This window comes from Geotrypetes seraphini, chromosome 2 (assembly GCF_902459505.1).
Source record: "Geotrypetes seraphini chromosome 2, aGeoSer1.1, whole genome shotgun sequence".
In the NCBI taxonomy this organism is placed as follows: domain Eukaryota; kingdom Metazoa; phylum Chordata; class Amphibia; order Gymnophiona; family Dermophiidae; genus Geotrypetes; species Geotrypetes seraphini.
This window is the reverse complement of record NC_047085.1, coordinates 56,780,868-56,803,952: the sequence shown is the minus strand read 5'-3', so window position 1 is coordinate 56,803,952 and position 23,085 is coordinate 56,780,868. Positions and strand designations below refer to the sequence as shown.

Genomic DNA, 23,085 nt, shown 5'->3' with positions numbered 1-23,085 from the left:
AGGAAAATAAATTGAAAACTTGGGATTGTCCCTTCATTTGTTTGTAATTTATGTGTTGATTTTGTAATCTGTATATGTTAGAGCAGAGGGATCATGTGAGGATATAAACATATATGCAAATCTTTCACACCTAGATATTCAGCAGGTAGTGGTTAGCGTTTTGCTGTCTACCACCAGATTTATTCCTGAATACTCAATGCCCTGTCCAGGCTTTTGCATTAAATATTCAGGATATTTTGAGCTGGCTAACACAGAGCTAGTGAAGTCAATATTTAGCCCTTGACTGCATAAGCCGTCAGTTGGTGAGGCTTGGCGATCCCTACCAGCTACAGCAAGGGAGATGCTCATTTTGAGAGAGCCTAAGCTCAAAGTGGGAGGCCCACCTCGTCTCATGGTTATGCCAGATAAGTGTTCAAAAGTACTTGCCGAGTTTAACTTTTTGTGGTTTCCAATTCAGTTTTGGTATTCATATTCTATTTCTAATTTGTGATCCATTGTTCTGTACTTGTGTTTATCTTTCTCTGCCTTGTGCCCTGGGTCAAACCTTTCTGTTCCCCTCCATGCAGCATCTCTCCCCCTCCCATACAGCATCTCTCCCTTCCTCCCCTCCATTATTATGTGCAACATTTCTTTCTCTCTCCTCATGCACCATCTCTCCCTCCCCTCCACCCTTTATCCAGCATTTCTCCCTCTCTCTTCTCCATGCATGTCTCCCTCCTCTCCACCATATGCAGGATTTCTCCCTCATACCCCTTTCTACCTCTTTGTTGCAATCCTTTCCTCTTCTGCAGCCCATGTTCAACAATTCTTCCTCTCTCCTGTCCCCCTGGGTAGCAGTTTTCCATCTCTTCCTCCCAGGGCTGGTTTTAGACATGCTGGGGCCCAGGGCAGAAATTGAGGAGGGGACCCCTCTTCTACCTGCCCATCTCCCATTTTCCCCACCCACCTTTAAATTAGTTCTTCATACACAAAAGAGGCAGACCTTCACCAAATATAGAACAATGGATCACAAATTAGAAATAGAAATATGAATACCAAAACTGAATTGGAAACCACAAAAAGTTAAACACTATCAGTAGCAAAACCATGAGAGGAGGCTAGGCCTTCCACTTTGAGCTTAGGCTCCCTCAAAATGAACATCTCCCTTGCTGTAGCTGGTAGGGATCCCCAAGCCTCACCAACTGATGGCTACTTCCTCCCCCTTCAACTTTCCAAGTTGCTGCTGCTGCCTTCCCTCCTTCCTGCCCCCATTTGGCTTTCATGCATGCATGAAAGCAGTGGCAGCTTGAGAATATTGTAATTAGCTGCAAAGTTTAGAGATTTCTGGTTGCTAGACTGGAGGAAGATGTTTTCAGTTGGCAGGGCTTAGATTTCAAGAGAAAATGGGATATTCATGTGGGATCTCTGGGAGAGTAAGAATCAGGGAGTGAATCATTGGTATGGGCATACTCGATGGGCTATGGCCCTTTTCTGCCGTCAATTTCTATGTTTCTATGTTTCTATCCCCACTAGCTCAAGGTGGGGAGAAACTTTGGTGCCCATCCACTAATTTTGGGCTTCAATCCTTCCCCTGATACAATACAAAAATAATTGTGATGCACATATCCCAAAGCTAATATATTCCAGTTAATAAATTCAAAATAAAACAATTTTTTCTACCTTGTCTGGAAATTTTGTTTTTCCATCATCTTGGTTCCAGTTTCTCTTTCTGATTTTTGTCTATCTTCTACTAATTCTCTTTCCAGTGGCTGCTGTCTGTTTTTTCTCATCTTCTCTCTTGCTCCATTTCCTCCTTATGCTTGTCTCCATCATATTGTTTTTTCCCTTTCAGCTTTCTTAACTTTTTCTTTTTTGCCTCTGTCCACTCAAATCTTGCCTTCTTTCTCACCCTTCTTCTTTTAAAATGTTCAGCTACCTCTCAATTCTCCATCTTCTCTCAGTCCCTAGCTCTCCCATTTCCCAGCCTCCTATTTCCTTCTATCTACTCCCCATTGCCACATTTCTACCACTGTACTCACTTTTTCTCACTCATCTTGTCATCTCCCTTTTGACCTTATCCACATGGCTCACCACTTTCAGAATCCCCCTCCCTCTCTCCACTGGTCAAGCTGTCCCTTTCTCTCTATCCTCTAGCATCTTCTTATCCCAGCTTTCTTCCCTCCTGCCCTTCCATAGGTCCATCTCTCCTCCTCTCTCTCCATGGTCCAGCAGTTTGGTCCCACTATTTTCTGTTGTTGTTCTTTCCTCCCCTCATGATGCTGAACAATGAGATGGAGGGGGAAAAAAAGAGATGCTGCATCTCTCTCTCTCTCTCTCTCCCTTCCACCCTCAGGCCTAATATTTCTCCTTCCCTTCAGGGCCGGATTTAGATGAAAAGAGGCCCAAGGCTATTCCACTTATGAGGCCCTTTCACCTCCCATTTTTAAGTTTGTAAATTACATGAGAGATAATAAAATACACCATTACTGTGATATATATCAATATGTTAAATAAAACATGTTGTTATTGGTACTAACCTTTATAAAAAAATGTGACACGGATAATAAATAAAAAAAAGTCGAGAACACTTATTTGGACATTTATTCTCAGCACCATATATAGTACTTGTAACAATAACTAATCCATTGAACCCCCCCACCCCCCTCCGATGCCAGCCTGCCTGCCTCCCATCCCCCTTCCACTGAAACCCCCCCCCACCCCCGATGCCAGTCTGGGCCGCCCTGTCCTGACGGATCCACGTTTTGCCTCTCTCCCCGCGGGGCTGGGCTTTGCCCAGCTGTTTCCGGACTGACGTCTTTCCCTCCCCGATCCTCCTCCCAGGGCGAGAAAAAGAAAGGGAGAAACCGAGTCGGCGCCCCGTTGCGACCGGAGCCAGTTCCGATCCCGAAGCGGAACCGAGGTAACCGGGAAGCGACTAAAACCTGAACCGGAGGCAGGATCGGACCGGGGACCGGCGCGCGCCCCCACCCGGGGCTGAGACCGATTCCCCTTCAGAGCCGGGAAAGGGGTGGGGGGGGAGAGAGGAGCAGCGGGATCCGATCCGGAGCTGGAGCACGTGTGCAATTCGGATTCCCCACCCCCAGCTGAATTTTGATGAGTCGCTGGCACAGGCGCCGTGAGGAGTGACACAGAAGCACACCTCACGCCACCAGGACTCACGATATTTCAACAGCGCATGCGCGCTCTAGGATTTTATTATTTATGATATAATCATGAAAATATAAAATAAAGCACGTAATATACATTTTAAAATATGCAAATTAAAACATATGTTAAGAACTTACTTAGAATTCCACTAAATGAAGATATTGTAAAAAAAAAAATTTTTCAATAGTCTATAAACACTTCACTAAAGTATTGAACCTACTGAACTCAAAAGGCGAGAATCAAATGATCGTGTACGCAATCCTAAAATAAGAATCTTTTCTAATAACATTAACACGTGTTTCATATTATTGAAGTAACACGAATATAACCAAACGTCGGGATATCAATAGGTCTGTTCGTTTGTCTGTTCCAATCTACACCAATCTGCACTTTATTTATGCAAGAACAAACCAGAGCTTAGTAGCATAAGGCACGTAAATATTTGCCATAGCAATCAGTGAACGTATGAACTATACTTTGGTGCAATCTAGTATATACAAACGAACAGGTCATAGAAGGGGTCAGAAACCACTTCACAGGTCATAGACCTGATGGGCCGCCGCGGGAGCGGACCGCTGGGCGAGATGGACCTCTGGTCTGACCCAGTGGAGGCAACTTCTTATGTTCTTATGTAATAGACCCAATGAGCCGAACGCGTTGATCTTAACCAATACATTTTAATGTTTGTTTATTAGTCATATGCGTAGAATTTCTCCTTATTTTCGGTTCAGTGTTTTAGTGTTCACTGTTTTTAGAATAGTGTAATTTTAATTTTGCTAACAATTTGAATGTAGGCCCCTCTTGATCTTGAGGCCCTAGGCTGAAGCCTAGTTAGCCTATAGGAAAATCCGGCCCTGCCTCCCTTCCATCCCCAGGTCCAACTTCTCTCCCTTTCTATTCCCAACTGCCCCATCCCATATCTCTCCCTGCCTACTTGCCTCCCTCCCTTCCTCCCCCAGGTCCACCTTCTCTCCCTATCTCTTCCCAACAGTTCTCCCTTCAAGTATCTCCCTCATCCTCCACACCACCTCAGGTCCATCTCTCTTTCTCTGTCCTCTGTTTCTGGCCCCATAAGTTCTCCCCACATGCCCAATCTGGCACTTCTTTTAATACCTTCCCCCTTCATCCTTACAAAAAAAAAAAAAAGTTAGTCCAGGAGGATTCAACAGCCCAGCATGTTCTCACCCCCGTCCCCCCTTCTCTCCTCGCTGGTCCGATATCGCTCTCACCTTCTGTCTTGCCGAAAAATCAGCTGGTCTCGGCAACGATTCAGAAACTTTGCCCGTGGTTCTCCTCCCTGCTTTCCATCTTCTGTGGTCTGTCTTCAATGACACAACTTCCTGTTTCCACCCGGGTGGACTGCGGCAGACGGAAAGCAGGAAGGGGAGCCAAGGGTAATGTTTCTGAATCACTGTCGAGGCCAGCGGATTTTTCAGCAAACAGAAGGTGAGGGTGACATCAGACCAGCATGGAGAGAAGGGGGAAGACATGCTGGGCTACAGGGGACCCCCAGAGACTTAGGGCAGCTGTCCTGTTTACCCACCTCAAATGCCGGCCCTGCTCTTTCCCAATGTGCAGCACCTCCCAATCGAATCGACCTCCCCCCCAATCAGCAGCAGTAGTAGTGGCCGGGCCGTTAGAAGCAGTTGCTATGAACAGGCTGTTTGTGGTCTACTCCGCCAGTGATGCAGCAGAGAGAAGGCCCTACCAGCGAAGGCTACAGGTAACCTGTTTAGAGCATTGCTTCTAACAGCTCAATCACTGCTACTGCTGCTTTAGGAGGCAGCCATCATGGAGAGGTATGTCAGGTCCATCAACCCAGCTGGTAGAAAGGAAGGCCCTACATCAGCACTGCTGGAAGGGAAAGTTCACTGACCATGACTCCAAGGCCAGGAGCACACCCTCATGGTCTGCATCTGGGGCGTCCCGCCCCCTTCATTACGCCACTGACTAGGGGACACTCAATGAAATTACCGTACATGGAAATACCTTTAAAACAAATAGGAGGAAATATTTTTTTACTCAAAGAATAGTTAGTTAAACTCTGAAACTTGTTGCCAGATGATGTAGAAACAGCAGTTAGTGTAGCTGGGTCTAAAAAATGTTTGGACAAGTTCCTGGAGGAAAACTTCACAGTATATTGTTGAGACAAGCATAGGAGAAGCCACTGCTTGCTCTGGGATTGGTAGCAAGGAATGTTGCATGAGGGGTATTCAATAATTTATCTACCTTGGTAGGAAAGAAAGAGTTTTCAACATTTTTTTGTTTTATTTTTCAATAGTCTCTTAATAGCTCCAAACACATCATCCATTTTTCTTGCAATGACTTTAACCCCTTTGAAACAAATTAGTCTGTTTGACCTTCAAACCAGTACATCACAGCTTGAAAACGGCTGTCCACAGAGAGATTTCTTCAAAACTTAGAATGAGGGAGCTAGATCAGGACTACAGGGTGGATGGTTCAGCTGCTGAAACCCACATTCTCGGATGGCAGCCTGCGATTGCTGTAACATGTGCACTGGTGAATTGTCATGAAGAAACAACACACCTGCTGCGAGTTTTACTCGTCTTTTTTCCTTGATTGACTCCCACAAAGCAATCATTGTGTTGGCTTAACTCTCACTGCCTATGGTTGTTCTTGTATGGCATGAACTCCAGAAGCAAAAGTCCTTCATCATCTCAGAAGACAGTTGCCATGACTTTGCCTGCAGATTTTTCTGTCTTGAACTTTTTTGGGGTGGGGGATGACTTGCGCTTCTACTACATTGACTCCATTTTGGACTCAGGATCCCTGTGATGGACCCAAGTCTCATCTCCAGTCACCAAATGATTAAAAAAAAAATCACTTGGTCTTAACGGAGCATCTCCAAGTTCTCCTGACAGCACTGGAGCCTGGTAGCCTTCTGTCATGGCATCAGCTTTCTTGGAATCCATCTTACAGTAATCTTGGACATGCCCAACATTTCATGAATTATTTTCCAAACTGTACCTGCCGAGATGCCTATTTGGCAGCTATCCGACAAAATTAAATCCTTGACTTTCTACCCCACTTAAGCTGCTTGCTCAAAAATTTTATTTTGTAGGATGATGGGGCAGACTCACCATAAACTGCAGTCATGTGTTCCTGGATCTCCTTTGGCTTTTTCACTTCTTTTGTAAGAAATTTTTATCACTGAATGGTGCTCCAAATCTAGCGGTTTCTTACTTGATTCGTATGAGGACTCTCCTGACATCCTGTCTCTTGGAATTTTAGACTTGCACTGAGCCACAACTGTGCATGAGTAATCTTGAGACATGTTTCAGCACACTTGCAACTTTCATACTCGGGTAGATAAATTATTGAACACCCCTCACACTACTTGAGTTTCTGCCAGCTACTTGTGACCTGGATTGGCCACTGTGGAAACAGGATACTGGGCTAGATGAACCATTGGTCTGATCCAGTAGGGTTATTGTTATGGTCTTACTTTTATAAAGGATTGAAACCTAGTTATCCTGATGAGTCAGTTCTTATTAAACTGCTACTGACTATGACATAGCCTGAACAAAGCTTAAGCAAAATGCAAGGTGCAATGAAGATGCAAGCAGCAAATAGCAGTCATCATTGAAGAATTCTACGTATCTTAGCAGTGCCCCTGGAAAGCGGTAACTAAGTGAAATGCTTTCCACTGTAGACAAGGAAGCACCAGCCTGTCTAGGCTGTTTTCTGATGAGATGGTTTGCTGCTGCCCTCCTGGTAACAGATTGCATTTTAATTTAAGCTTGTGTTCCATCTTTTCTGGCTCAGTACGCTCCTGCCAAATCATAGCAAACAAATTCTAAAGAAGATAAACAAGTTGGAGGAAAGGAAGACATTCCATAGTGGTATCAACCAAAAATTCATCGGCTAAAATCCTGTTTTCAACAGTAGCATAACCAGGTCACAAGTAGCCAGCAGTATCCAAAAAAGCAGGGCCATTCCTTATTGTGTACACCCAGGTATAAGCATTGGCTTTCCCAAGTTCATCCAGGAATAAGAAGTGGCTTTCCCAAGTTTACCTTCAGGAATGTGTCTAAACCCTTTGCAAACCCATGTCATCTAGCAATAACTTTCACGCCTTAAACTGTGCATTGAGTGAAAAATATTTTCTATGATTTGTTTAAAAATGTCTTCCATCGGCTTCATGAAACATCTTCCATTCTTCTTATATTATTAGTTTTATTCCCCATTTACCAGTTTCACTCTGCTGATGGTTAATATCTCAGCATAATATTCCCAGCTCACAGCCACGCTTTCTTTGCTCTTTTATATAGATTGGTTTCAGCTCGTGGGTGTAAGCAGCATGAAAGCTGCTCATCAGTGATCACAGATAGTCAATGCCAGGGCATGCATGGCTTCTGGCATTGAATATCTGAGTATCAGCTGTCACCCAGACGTTAACTGGGCACCAGTTAGTATTCAAACCGGTGCTCCATTAACTTTAGTACATAAACCTCCTCTTTTACTACGCCATGGTAGAGGTTTTTCCCACAGTCCAGAGTGCTTTATGTGTTCTATGTTGGCATGAGCTAACTGGTTATCACAGGGATAACACGTGAGCCCTCACCACTTACAAAATAGGCAGTGGTAAGTACTCATACGGTAATTTTTTTAAATGGCTGTGTGTCCGTGGCAAGAAAACAAAGCAAGGCAAGTTCGATGTCCATTCCAACAAATACCAGTTTTATTATGTAAGTTTTAATCCCAACAAGGATCCATCAGGGCATCCCTTGGTACTTGACACAGGCAATGACACTCTATCGACCACTTAGAAACTTACGGTCTGAAGGGACGATAAAACTAATTGACAGATTTTTAGAAAGTACATTACGAAAGTATACGAAAATCTGCTATTTCCTTAGCAGGGGTAACTTTATGGAGCAATTTAACTGGACCACTGAAAGCCCTTTTGGATTTCCAAAAATTTAAGAAGACATTAAAAACCACCTTATTTATGAAAGCATTTAATTGATTGTTTAGAGAGGTCTATGAAAGTATCACCAACGATATGCAACTGTTTATATTAGAAAGACTCTAACTTGAGTCTTGAGCTTATGGTGGGGTGTTATCCTTTGGATTCTGAGGCCATTGTTTGTAATTGTGTTGGTTCACCGGTGGTCTATTCGGCACAAGACTGAGTACTTAAGACACATGAAAATATTGTAGTATAGTGATAACAGAGTGTCTTACCTTTCTATATTTTGATACTGTTTATGTTATGTAACTGTTTTCTGAACGTAATTAATGTTTTGTTATTTGTCAGTATAATCTTATTGTATGTGCCTGCACTTTATGATTGCATTTTTGTAAACTGCCTCGGTATAGGCAGTTAAGAAATTTTTCTACATAAATAAATAATAAATCCTAGTTTCGGCATACAAATGTGCCTTCCTCAGGGGACACTAACCCCCATCTTTTACAAAGGTGCTCTAAGCTTTTTAGAGCACGCTAAACACGCGCTAAATGCTAATGCGTGCATGTTATCCTATGGACGCGTTAGCGGTTAGCACATGCGTTGATTTAGTGTAAGCTAAATCTGCGCTAAAACGCTTAGCGCCCCTTTGTAATAAAGGGCCTAAAAGATAAGAATATATTAAAATCATAAAGTGAACATGCACTGGATTGCCAGCCAGCATCTGTGGCTGAAGTGTCCTGCCAACTAGAGAATGACACAGTGGCAGCTACCTGCGGGTAACCGCGGGTAACCCGCCGAAACGGTTGGGGGGGAAGAAGTGCTCACTGCAGGCATGGGGACAAGGCCATCCAACGTCCCGTGGAGCGGTGAAGGGCCTTGTCCCTGCAGTTAAGGGAGAGAAGGCGCACAGTCACCGATCATGCGTGGCCCCATCCCTCCCTCCCTATGGTCAAATCAATCTCCCTCCCTTCCCTTCACGGCACTTTCGTAAAAAACTTACTGAAGCCGGCAAAGCCTGACTGCCTGCAGTCGCGTGTGTATGGGTGGTTGCGTCAGAGGAGAAGCTTCCGCCCACAAACACGCAACTGCAGGCAGGCAGGCTTCGCCGGCTTCAGTAAGTTATTTATGAAAGCACCGTGAAGGTAATGGGGAGGGAGGGAGGGAGATAGATTTGGCCGAAGGGAGGGAGGGGGTCACATGTGATCGGTGACTGCGCGCCTTCCCTCCCTTAAGTTTCAATTCTTTACTAACATGCCGTGAAGGTAAGGGGGAGGGAGGGAGATTCCCAGGCCGCTGAACGGCGGTGAGGTGGCGAGAGGGAAAGGTGGATGCTGCAGGGACGGGGCGGTGAAGGGGACAGCGGTCCAATGATGGAGGACAGATTTTTTCCCCTTGTCATTCTCTACTGCCAACTTAAGCACTGCTCTGGCAGCACAGACAAGATTCGCGAGGAGACCTCTTCAGCTGGCGGGGCTTGGCATCCCTGAAAGCAAAAGGTATACTTAATGTAGTGGGTTGGAGGGGAGGTGGAGAGAATACCTGGCCCCCCTCAGTCCACCATTGGGCCTCCTCCCATAGACTTCTGGCCATGCCTCTGCTTACCATGTGGGAAAAATTCATGTAATAGCACTCTAAGGATATAGTGAACCACAGCTTTGTAAAAGGACTCCTAAGTATGCAGAAAATTGTGTGCATTAATCCATACAATCACTTAGGTTGAAAAGTTCTAATACACATTTAGAAAAATGTTTGGTATGGGAAAGAGAGCAAAAAGTCAGATTTCTACAAACAATAACAAATTATTATTCATAATGACTGGTGTTGCCATTCAACAAATTACATATAATTGGAAAAACTGGAGTAGATTAAATTATAATTTTTAGTGGAATTCCTTATGTCATATATATAAAATGGAGAGATTTCTGGCAATACAGCGGGGTAGTTTCAAGAAATTTCAAGATGTTTGGGAGCCATTAACAAAATATTGTACTGATTAGATGAAATTTTCTTTTCCCTTAAATTTACAAATTCAGTTGTGAGGGAAGGGGAGAGGGATTTTATAGTTATGTATTGTATAAGTATTGATTATTTGATAGGTAAGGGGGGGAAGGGTGGAAGTTAAGTATTTATCACTGTTACCATTGATGATTATTAAGTGATATAGATATTGTTAATTTGTTTGGACATTTTATCACACTTATTGTAAGTTTGAAAATGAATAAAGAATTAAAAAAAAAAAAAAATGTGTGAAATGAGCTGACAAAATGCCCCAAAATTTGGAAAAAAAGCCAAACGAACTGAAAAATAATCAAACAGTTCTGACTTGTGCCCATTCTGTACTGCTTCCCACTGCATGGCTCCTCTTTCCTACCAGCGAGTTTGAGACCTTTGCTGGCACTGGGTGCTTTCTGTACCACCATACAGGTCTCCTGCAAAGAATCATATGGGTACTCTTCCTCAGTGTGAAATTTTAGTTTCAGAAGCACCTGCATTTATATAATTAAAGTTTTATGTTTAAGGGCAAACAGACAGACAGAACCTTGATAATAGATGCTATTGCTGGTATTTGAGGTTTTATCCATAGCAACTATTTGGAGCTAAGAGATATTCTTGACAAATAGAAGCCAAAACTATGATAGCTTTTCTAACACCCTTCTCTTTACTCCAGAACCAGTCAACAAGGAGATATTTACTCACAGTTGCACAGATTTTACTGGCCTTCTAGAAGCTTCTACATCTGGATGAACTTCTCATTCAACAGACAGCTTCCATTATGCTGTACTGGAGGAAGCGTGTGACATATTTCTTCTGTGCCATACTACCTTCTGTTACTTTACTCAGTCAAAATCCATACATTGAATGTAAATGTAAAAGAACTGGAAGGCCAATAATCTCGAAGGTTACCATTTCAGTCCATTCCTTGCTTTTTCTAATATAGCAACATAGTAAAGATAAAGATCAGTGTGACCATTCAGTCTGTCATTAGAACATAAGAATAGCCTTACTGGGTCAGACCAATGGTCCATCCAGCCCAGTATCCTACCTTCACAGAGGCCAATCCAAACCACAAGTATCTGGCAAAAATCCAATTAATAGCAGCTTCCATGCTACCAATCCAGGGCAAGCAGTGGTTAAGTCCATAGTCTATCTCAACAGCAGACTATGGACTTTTCCTCTAGGAACTTCTCCAAACCTTTTTTAAAACTAGCTACATTAACCACCCTTACCACATCCTCTGGCAACGCATTCCAGAGTTTAACTATTCTCCGAGTGAAAAAAATATTTCTTCCTATTGGTTTTAAAAGTATTACTCTGTAACTTCATTGAGTGTCCTCAAGTCTTTGTAAATCTTGATGCAGCTCAGGTACATTAGATAGATTGTGAGTCCACCGGAACAGACAGGGAAAAATGCTGGAGGACCTGAATAAACTCATGTAAACCGTTCTGAGCTCCCCTGGGAGAACGGTATAGAAAATTGAATAAATAAATAAATAATTGATCCACTTATATCCATTCTATACCATTGAGGATTTTGTACACTTCAATCATATCTCCCCTCTTTTCCAAACTGAAGAGTCCTAACCTCTTCAGTCTTTCCTGAGAGGAGTTCCATCCCATTTATCATCTTGGTTGCTTTTCTTTGAATCTTTTCTAGTGCTGCTAAATCTTTTTTGAGATAAGGAGACCAGAACTGAATGCAATACTCAAGTAGAGGTTGCACCATTGAGCAATTCCATTGAGCATTATAACATTCTTAGTCTTGCTTACAATCCCTTTTCTAATAATTTCTAGCGTTTGTTTGATTTTTTGGCCAAAGCCGCACTTTGGAAGGTTTCAGCGTATTGTCTACGATGACACCCAGATCTTTTTCTTGAGCGCTGACCACCCAAGGTGAACCCTAGCATCCAGTAACTATGATCTGGATTATTCTTCCCAATGTGCATCACTTTGCATTTGTCCAGTAAAGTAGTTAGAGTTGCTGCTCCAAGCAGCCTACAGCCCCCCAACCCCCTTCCATCATGCCTTTATAAAAGTACAAAATTTCATATAACTGTTGCTTTGACCTGAAATATTCTGTGCATACAGGAGTTTCTATTCTCTTGCCATTTAGGGATCCTCTGTGTACGTCCCACTGTTTTCTTTTTAAACGTCATCACTGTTTTTGTCTCTTATCACTTTCCCTAAAAGGGCATTCTAAGCATCTGCCTCCCTTTCTGTGAAAAAAGCATTTGCTGTACCGTTCCCTCGGGTTTTTGCAGCCTAAATGCATGACCTTGCATTTCTTAGCATTAAATTTTAGCTGCCAAATTTCAGACCAATCTTCAAGCATCACCAGATCTTTACTCATGTTATTCACACCATCTGGCATGTCTACTTTATTGCAGATTTTGGTATCATCCGCAAAGAAGCAAATTTTACCTGACAACCCTTCAGCAATATCGTTTATAAAAATATTAAAAAGAACAGGCCCAAGAACAGAACCTTGAGGCACACCACTGGTAACATCTCTTTCCTCAGAGCAATCTCCAATGATCACTACCCTCTGTCGCCTTCCACTCAACCAGTTCTTGACCCAGCCCGTCACTTTGGGTCCCATCCCAAGGGCACTCAGTTTATTTATTAGATGTCTGTGTGGAACACTGTCAAAGGTTTTGCTAATATCTAAATACACGCACATCCTCTATCCAATTCTCTGGTCACTCAGTCAAAGAAATTGATCAGATTTGTCTGACAAGACCTACCTCTAGTGAATCCATGTTGCCTCCAGTCCTGTAATCCACAGGATTCCAGAAACTTGACTATTCTCTGTTTTAAAAGTATTTCCATTAAGTTGCTTACCATAGAAGTCAGACTTACCAGCCTGTAATTCTTACTTCTTCCTTACTTCCACTTTTATGGAAAGGAACCACATCCGCCCTTCTCCAGTCCTCCGGTACCACTCCCGAAAAGGTCAGTCAGCAGAGCTACCAGAACTTCCCTAAGTTCCTTCAGCACCCTAGGATGTACACCATCTGGCCCCATCGCTTTGTCTACATTTATTTTAGCTAGCTGCTCATGAACACAACCATCTGAAAATTGATTACTCCTCCATCCCTATTCACGTTTGTCTTCTGCGGTCCCACACCCGGCGCTTCAGCCTTGAACACAGAACAGAAATATTTGTTAAGCAATTTGGCCTTTTCTTTATCAGCTTCTACACATTCTTCCTCTTTAGATGTTATAGCCAGTCCTAGATCAGCAAGTAGGTTCCTGGAGCAACCTAGTGAGTGGTACAGTGGACTGTAGAGATGAGAACCCAGGCCCAAATCCTACTCTTAACTACCACACTTATGGTGGATTATGCGAGTCTTCCAAAACACACCCAAATTTAACTGTACCTACATAAAAGTGATACCTGCAGGTTAATTGGTGTGGTATACAGTTGGGTCCGGTGAGTTTTGGAAGGCTCACCATACACTATAAGGAGGTTATGGTGAAATGTGCACCTGGGCCTGTTCATATGAAATTCACTACTCCACTGCTCTATTAGGATATACATGTGGCCAGTCTATTAAAAACGCTGGCTGCTCCTACATCCCAATGGATTGTGTTGTGCCTTTCTCTTTTGGACATTTTTTTTCTGTTGTGTTTTTTTTTTTTTTTAAATGGTTCAAAAAGATAGATGCACTGAGGACAAGCACTTCTAAGAAATGGCCATTTAAAAAAAAAAAAAAAAAAGATTTTTCTGTTTCGAATATGGCCATGTCTGCGACTAAATTTTTGCGTGTGTTCCGCAAAACATCCAAACTCAGATTTGGACGTTTTATTGAAAAATTTCCTCCACATTAAGGCCCCCCTTTTATCAAGCCACGGAAGTGCTGATGCCATGGGAAATGGTCCAATGCTCATTAAATTCCTATAACCAGACTTTTATTTGTTTTACTTATTTTATTTTGTTTTTTTATTTTTGTTAAGTTCTATTTACTTTTTGCCTTAATCTCTATTTTTATTTTTGCTGGTTATGTACATACACATAATACTTTTTTCATTTTTTTGCTATTTTCCTAGGCACTTTTTGCTTAGAATGTGAGCCAGTTTGGGACAGAGAGGGAAGTTTCCAAAGTGCCTTAACACAATCCCCCCCTTTTACTAACCCGTGATAGCGTAATTTAGCACAGTGATCTGCGCTGAATGCTGTGTGCTGCTCCCGACACTCATAGGAACTCTATGAGTGTTGGGAGCAACGCGGAACATTCAGCACGGCTCCCTGTGCTAAAAGCCGCTATCACGTTTTAAAAAAGGGGGGAGGGGGAATGTAATTTATGTAATTGTATTCCGCTTAGCTTATAAGAGGAATAGAAATGGTAAAAATAAATAAATAAATAAATAAATAAGAATTGGAGCATTTCCAACGTCGGCCTGTGCTAAAACGCTTCATAAAAGGGGGCCTAATTGTTATTTCTCCTTTAAAATCTCTCTCCCTTTTTATTGTTACATTTTTATTGTTTTAATCTTGTCATTTAAAATTTTCTGATATAAAATTTTCTGATATAAAAAAAGAGGATGTCTCTTGTTGACAGTTAATGGTTGTGAAAATGACCACTAAAGAATGAAACTGACTAAATTTTAAAAAAATTATATACCTCCAATGTTCTCTACATTAGTTATAAAAAAAAAAATATATCACCTTTGTGTAAGAAGCACAAATATTACAACATCAATATAGCCCATTTCACTTGCTCAGTCCCCTTTCATTCTTGATCTAAAAAAGCTTCCCTCTCAGCTATTGACTTTCTCTGCATTATGGAGCAACTGTCAATTACGCTGGGCGCTGCCCTACTTAGAAACGTCTGCTGGCAGCATCCCAAAATGTTGTCATCTCAAGTCACTGTTAAGAGCTGAAGAATGATCACAGCGCAGGAAATTCAAAATGAGAGACTGGCTTGCACATATGAACAACAACAAAATATATAGTAAATGTGTGGAAGGGACAGGACCAGAAAGTAAAGGTGAAATTTTTGAACAGCTAAACACATCTTCATTTTTGCTTCTTCACAGAATGCGATAGACTCCACTGGAAAGAAGACAGCACAGTTACTTACCGTAACAGGTGTTATCCAGGGACAGCAGGCAGATATTCTTTACGCATGGGTGATGTCACCGACGGAGCCCTCGGTACGGACCTTTTTAACTAGAAAGTTCTAGTTGGCCGCACCGCGCGTGCGCGAGTGCCTTCCCGCCCGACGGAGGAGAGCGTGGTCCCCAGTTAGGATAAGCCAGCTAAGAAGCCAACCCGGGGAGGTGGGTGGGACGTAAGAATATCTGCCTGCTGTCCCTGGATAACACCTGTTACGGTAAGTAACTGTGCTTTATCCCAGGACAAGCAGGCAGCATATTCTTTACGCATGGGTGACCTCCAAGCTGACAAAGAGGGAGGGGGGATGGTTGGCCATTAGGAAAATAAATTTTGTAACACAGATTGGTCGAAGTGTCCATCCCGTCTGGAGAAGGCATCCAGACAGTAGTGAGTAGTGAACGTGTGAACTGAGGACCAAGTGGCCGCCTTGCAGATTTCCTCGATGGGCGTGGAACGGAGGAAAGCCACAGAAGCAGCCATAGCTCGGACTCTGTGGGCCGTGACAGCACCTTCCAGTGAGAGACCGGCCCGAGCATAACAGAACGCAATACAGGCAGCAAGCCAATTGGAGAGCGTCCGTTTGGAGACAGGACGACCTAGACGGTTAGGGTCGAATGACAAAAAGAGCTGAGGCGATGAGCGGTGAGCCCTGGAACGGTCAAGGTAGTAGGCAAGGGCACGCTTACAATCCAGCGTGTGCAGCGCCTGTTCCCCAGGGTGAGAATGGGGTTTAGGGAAAAAGACGGGCAACACAATGGACTGGTTGAGGTGAAAAGCTGAGACCACCTTAGGAAGGAATTTGGGATGGGTACGCAGGACCACCTTGTCATGGTGAAAAACAGTGAATGGTGGATCGGTGACCAGTGCATGCAGTTCGCTAACCCTCCTGGCAGAGGTGATGGCAATTAGGAAAAGCACCTTCCAGGTAAGAAATTTGAGCGAAGTTGTGGCAAGAGGCTCAAAAGGAGGTTTCATGAGGGCTGATAAAACCACATTCAGGTCCCAGACTACTGGAGGAGGCTTCAGAGGTGGTTTGACATTGAAGAGGCCTCTCATGAATCGGGAAACCAGTGGATGAGCCGTGAGCGGTTTTCCGAGGATAGGCTCGTGAAACGCAGTGATGGCACTGAGGTGGACTCTGATGGAGGTAGATTTGAGGCCAGCATTGGACAGCGAGAGCAAATATTCCAGTACAGTTTCCACCGCTAAAGAGGTGGGGTCATGATGATGCCGTAGACACCACGAGGAGAACCTGGTCCACTTCTGATGGTAACATTGGAGGGTGGCCGGTTTCCTGGAGGCGTCCAAAATGAGACGGACAGGCTGAGATAGATTCTCTGGAGAGGTCAGCCCGAGAGAAACCAAGCTGTCAGGTGGAGCGAAGACAGATTGGGATGTAGCAGAGATTGATGATGCTGTGTAAGTAGAGTAGGAAACACAGGAAGAGGAATGGGCTCCCTGGAGCTGAGTTGGAGCAGGAGGGAGAACCAATGCTGTCGAGGCCACCGAGGGGCGATGAGAATCATGGTGGCCCCGTCCTTGCGGAGTTTGGACAAGGTCCGCAACATCAAAGGAAGTGGAGGGAAGGCATACAGGAACCGATCTCTCCAATCGAGCAGGAATGCATCTGGGGCCAGACGATGAGGAGAGAAGAGTCTGGAACAGAATTGGGGCAGCTGATGATTGTGAGGTGCTGCAAAGAGGTCCACCTGCGGAGTGCCCCAGCGAGCAAAGAAGGAGTGGAGTGTTGGAGGGTCCAGCGTCCACTCGTGAGGTTGAAGGATGCGGCTGAGATTGTCGGCCAGGGAGTTCTGTTCGCCCTGGATGTAGACCGCCTTGAGGAAAAGATTGCGGGCCGTGGCCCAAGTCCAGATGCGTAGAGCCTCCAAACAAAGGAGGCGAGATCCGGTGCCGCCTTGCTTGTTTATGTAGTACATGGCGACTTGATTGTCTGTGCACAGGAGAAGAACCTGAGGACAGAGAAGATGCTGGAAAGCCTTGAGGGCGTAGAACATGGTTCTGAGTTCCAGGAAATTGATGTGATGATGACGCTCCTGTGGGGTCCAAAGTCCCTGGGTGCGTAGATCTCCTAGGTGAGCACCCCACGCATAGGGGGATGCATCCGTGGTGATGACCATAGAGTGAGGGGGCAGATGAAAGAGCAGACCCCTGGAAAGATTTGAGGAGTTCAACCACCATTGGAGAGATTGCTGAAGAGATGATGTCACAGAGATGGGATGAGAAAGAAGATCCATAGTCTGTGACCATTGGTTGGCGAGAGTCCATTGAGGTGTGCGGAGATGGAGACGTGCCAGAGGGAGGACATGTACTGTCGAGGCCATGTGACCCAGGAGGACCATCATCTGTCGGGCAGGAATGGACGGATGCCTGAGGACCTGACGACAGAGATGGAGCAGAGTCCACTGACGATCGGAGGGAAGAAAAGCCCTCATTAGTGTGGTGTCCAGAACAGCCCCGATGAATTGAAGTCGCTGGGTGGGAAGCAGATGCGACTTGGGGTAGTTGATCTCGAACCCCAGGAGGTGGAGGAGAGAGATGGTGTGATGAGTAGCCTGCAGCACAAGTTGAGACGTAGGTGCTTTCACCAACCAATCGTCCAAGTAGGGGAACACCTGGAGGTTGTGAGACCTGAGGAAGGCCGCTACTACAATAAGGCACTTGGTGAATACCCTGGGCGATGAAGCGAGGCCAAAGGGTAGCACTTTGTACTGATAGTGGCGGTAGTGCACCTGGAACCGCAGGTAGCGACGTGAATTCGGATTGATTGGAATGTGAGTGTAGGCCGCCTTGAGGTCCAGGGAACATAGCCAGTCGTGTTGAGAAAGAAGAGGGTAGAGCGTGGCAAGGGAGAGCATTCTGAACTTCTCCTTGACCAGATACTTGTTGAGGTCCCTGAGATCGAGAATGGGACGGAGGTCTCCCGTCTTTTTGGGTACCAGAAAGTAGCGGGAGTAGAATCCCTGACCCCTTTGTTCTGGAGGTACTTCTTCGATGGCATTGAGAAGGAGGAGGGATTGAACCTCCCTCAGGAGGAGGGGGGTTTGAGATGAGTGTGAAGCAGACTCTACGGGAGGGTTGTCCGGAGGAAGAGTCTGGAAGTTGAGAGAGTAGCCGTGGTGGATGATGTTGAGGACCCACTGGTCCGATGTGATGACCTCCCAACGGCTGAAGAATATGCTGAGGCGACCTCCGATTGGTTGTGGAAGAGGCAATGAAGGTGGAAGACTGGCTATGCCCTGGAGAGAAGAGTCAAAAGGGCTGAGAAGGCTTTGCAGGTGGAAGAGGCTTGTTGGGTTGATTGGGCTGAGAATGAGCCTGGGCATGGTGCTGTTGCTGACGGGGCCGCCGAGGTTGTTGAGAAGGCGGATTGAGTGGCCTGGCTGAGAACCTGCGTTGATAGGAGGATTGAGGTCTGTAAGGTCGAGCAGGTGGAGCCTTTTTCTTCGGCTTAATCAGGGTGTCCCACCTGGTTTCATGGGCCGAGAGTTTCTGGGTGGTGGAATCCAGGGACTCTCCAAAAAGTTCATCTCCGAGACAGGGGGCGTTGGCCAGACGATCCTGGTGGTTGATGTCCAAGTCTGAGACTCTCAGCCAGGCCAGGCGGCGCATGGCTACGGCCATGGCAGAGGCCCGGGAGGTGAGCTCGAATGAGTCGTATATCGAGCAGACCATAAATTTTCGCAACTGAAGGAGGCCAGAGATGTGTTGCTGAAAGAGTGGAACTTTGCGCTCCGGGAGGTATTTTTGGAGGGCTGACAGCTGCTGAACCAAATGTTTCATGTAAAATGAAAAATGGAATGAATAATTGTTTGCCCTGTTGGCCAGCATGGCGTTCTGGTAGAGCCTCTTGCCAAACTTGTCCATGGTCTTACCCTCTCTGCCAGGAGGGGTAGAGGCATAGACACTGGAGCCCTGAGTCTTTTTTAAGGTGGATTCAACTAGAAGGGACTCATGGGGCAATTGAGACTTGTTGAACCCTGGTATAGGGATTACACGATAGAGGTTGTCCAGTTTACGGGGGGCCCCCGGTACCGTAAGGGGGTTCTCCCAATTCTTGTAAAAGGTCTCCCGTAGGATGTCATGTACGGGGAGCTTGAGGAACTCCTTAGGAGGTTGTTCAAAATCTAAAGCCTCTAAGAAGGCTTGAGATTTTTTTGAGTCTGATTCCAGAGGAAGGGATAAGGCTGCAGACATCTCCCTGAGGAACTTTGAAAAGGAGGACTGCTCAGGTTTAGAGGTGGCATCGGGTGCCGATGGATCCTCATCAGATGAGGAGAGATCCTCCTCGGTACCGGGGGGGTACTCTTCCCATAAGTCTGGGTCCCGGACCTCTGGGTGTGCATGCCGAGACACCGGGGTGGAAGGTGCGGTATGGTGAGTCTTGGATAAAGATTTTCCAGAGCGCACCGAAACGGTACCGGGAGAAGAGGACCGGCGTCGATCCCGGTCCCGGGAAGTATGGTGCCCTGCCCGGTCCCGAGGAGGATCCGTCGTGGTATGGGAGTGAACCACCGGATGGGTATGAAGTTGCTCAGCCGAAAGAATCGGCATGGAGGTGTTGATTGGTACCGATGGGGTGGATACCGGGGGCTCGGTACGGGGCTCGGGCCGGTCTGGTACCGAAAGGAGCGGTGCCAGGATAGTGGGTAACAGATGCTCGAGCTGACGCTGCAACTGTTCCTGGAGTTGAACTTGGAGGATGGCCGTAATACAGTCGTCCAGGGGTGGCACCGGAACCGCTTTCTTTTGCTTCGGTTCCTTAGGTGCCGCTCCACGCCCCGGCGATGAGGAGGCCGATGACGAGGCACTCACCGAAATCGGGGCGGAGCGCTTTCGGGGTCGGCGCGAGGCCGGCAAGGTCGGTGTCGCCACTGTGGCTGGTGGACGCTCGAGGGAAGGGGGAGGCTTCTTAGCCGGCTTACCTGGCGCCAGAGACACCGATGCGGGGTCGGGCGGTGTCGAAGTGGACGGTGCCGATTTCTGTGGTACCGCTGTCGATGCCGAGGAGTCCATCGTCGACCCGGTACCGAACAAAAGATTTTGTTGGATTTGTCTGTTTTTAAGCGTCCGCTTTTTAAGAGTGGCACAGCGGGTGCAGGAGTCTGCCCGATGCTCCGGACCCAAACACTGTAAACACCAATTGTGTGGGTCAGTGAGGGAGATCGGGCGTGCACACCGCTGGCACTTCTTAAAACCGACTTGCGGGGGCATGAAGGGGAAAACAGCCTCCGCAAAATCGAACCCCGAGGCCTGTATAATGGCAACAGGCCCCGCCGGGGCAATTCGAAAAAAGGGGAAAAAAATATAAGTTTTTTTTTTTTTTTTTTTTACAAAGCAAAGAAAAAAGAAACCCGAAGGCAAAAAAGAAGAAAAAATGGAAAAAATCACGAGCGGGAAGGCAAAAAGTGATTTCAACGGCCGTTGAAAAAACACACGCGTCTTCTTCGCTCCGCGGAAACGAAGAAACTGGGGACCACGCTCTCCTCCGTCGGGCGGGAAGGCACTCGCGCACGCGCGGTGCGGCCAACTAGAACTTTCTAGTTAAAAAGGTCCGTACCGAGGGCTCCGTCGGTGACGTCACCCATGCGTAAAGAATATGCTGCCTGCTTGTCCTGGGATAAAAGTTATGAGGGTAATTTTTTGTCATTTTTATTACCTAAAAGTATATGTGGTGCAAGTCGGTGTGAATTTGTACAGCGGGCAAGGTCAGGGATGTATAGTAGGCCAGGGCATTAGCAGATTCCTTCCCCCTCCCTTTTTTACAAAACCACAGAAGCGGTTTTGTGCACAGAACGGCATACTGAATGCTCTGCACTGCTCCCAACACTTATAGGAACTCTATGAGTATCAGGAGCAGCGCAGAGCATTCAGCACACTGGCCTGCATTAAAAACTGCTTTTGCGGTTTTGTGAAAGGGGGAATTATTTACATATTTTACTTAGCAGATCTCTAAGCTATCATATCACAGGGCAGTCAGAGCCACCTGCTTAGAAGCTGCTATAGCTCAATAAGTAAAAGCCCTCTGTTCCTCTTTCAGAAGTCATAAGTTACATTCCCAACCACCTCCCCAACACATATTTTAATTGTGGCATTCTACCTTGCAGGTGCACCTTGATGATCTCACAATGAGGTCACCATTGTGCAGCTGCAAACCTCCATTTGCAATGATGTAGAAGCCATAAGGTCTGTATCTGTTTTTAAGCTTTTGCAAATGAAGTTTATATATGTAAATCTATATATTTTTGTCATGTGCTTTCTTTGCTTTCAAGAATGAGCTGATTGGAGCACTGTTTAGTCAGAAAAAAGGGTAACTTTTTAGCAAGAAAACTAAAGCTATGTATTTCATGTGCTGTGCTTCAGTTAATGGATCTTTTGCTCTAATTAGCAAATAACATTGCTGTTTGTCCACAAAAATAGGTTTTGCATGCAATATATCCATTTTGATGTGCCCCATTTAGGAGGTGCCTTATTAAATATATTTTGAGCTTAATAAAGCAAAAATAAAAACCCAGAGAGCTATTTAGCAGATCGCATTAAGGACAACCAAACTGTGCCTAAGTTCCGAAAGAACGTCCAAAGAATGCCTAAGTTCTGTCCATAGAACTCAGATCTATGTGAAGCCCAAACTAAGCTCAAAAGTAGGCCTGGTTTTCAGTCGCCTACAATATAGGCATGATATGGACACCTAGGTCGCTCATTGTTATGCAAAGAATGCCCAAATTGAGTCATTGCCCAAACCATGCCTATTCCACGCCCAAGCCTATTGAGTTTTATACATGGGCATCCATGAAATTTTGGCTGCATCTACAAAGTGGCATCTACGTCCTTTGGACCCCTAAGTACCAATTATCACTTTTAAGACCCTTAATTGGCTCATTAACTACTTAGATTGGATGCCTAAAGCACGCCTAATGTTAGGCATGACTTAGGAGCCCTTTATAGAATCGGGGCCTGAATGCTCAGCACAGAGCATTCAGCTTGCCGGCCTGTGCTTAAAATCGCTATCGCGGTTTTGTATATGGGGGAGGGGTTAGATTTTTAGTGGGAGATTGATTGCATCTATTTTGTAAGATATGACACAAATACAACATTGACGCCTGCTCTTGAATGGCATAATGCCCACTCCTTCATTCTAGGGGCTATTGCTACTGGGTTTCCATTAGTATTTTATAAAGTCGCATAGGCCATTATTTTAGTTGCCCTATTTATGATTTGCAACCACATCAAATATAATCACATCAAGTATAAGAAGCTCGTAGATGTTTCCAACTACTGGAGCTTGGTGGATCCTCAGATTACTCACGTATATAACTCTAAAAATTCAGCTCAGCTCTTCAACATTCAAGATATTGAAGGGAACTTACTTAGTAGAGAAAGAGAGATTGTTTACCCTCTCCAAGGTGAGGAGAATGAGAGGGCACTCGCTAAAGTTAAAAGGGAATAAATTGCGTACAAACATAAGGAAGCTCTTCTTCACCTAAAGAGTGGAAGAAAATTGGAACGCTGTTCTAGAAGCTGTTATAGGGGAAAGCACAAGATAAGGTTGGATAAGTTCCTACTGGAACAGATCATATGCAAGTAAGGCTAGACTCAAATAAGGCACTGGTCTTTGACCTAATGGCTGCCACGTGAGCGGACTTCTGGACACGAAGGACCACTGGTCTGACCCAGCAGCAGCAAATCTTATGTTCTTATGTTTTTATGTTATTGATCCTCAAAGGTTTTTTTTTATTTTCCAATTTTTCATATTTTAAAACTTTTCCCATGTCTCATAAGTTTCTTAATTGTATATATGAGCTTCTTCAATCAAACTGCTTATATTCACTACTTAGGCTCAAACATGCAATAAATAGCTTATTATAATAAC

At 45.0% G+C, this 23,085-nt stretch overlaps 1 protein-coding gene across 2 annotated transcripts in view; it reads right to left on the bottom strand.

The window, feature by feature from the left end:
* The window catches only part of TMEM74 (transmembrane protein 74), a 45,092-nt gene that overhangs the window by 9,428 nt on the left and 12,579 nt on the right, over window positions 1–23,085 (bottom strand). The window lies entirely within an intron of this gene.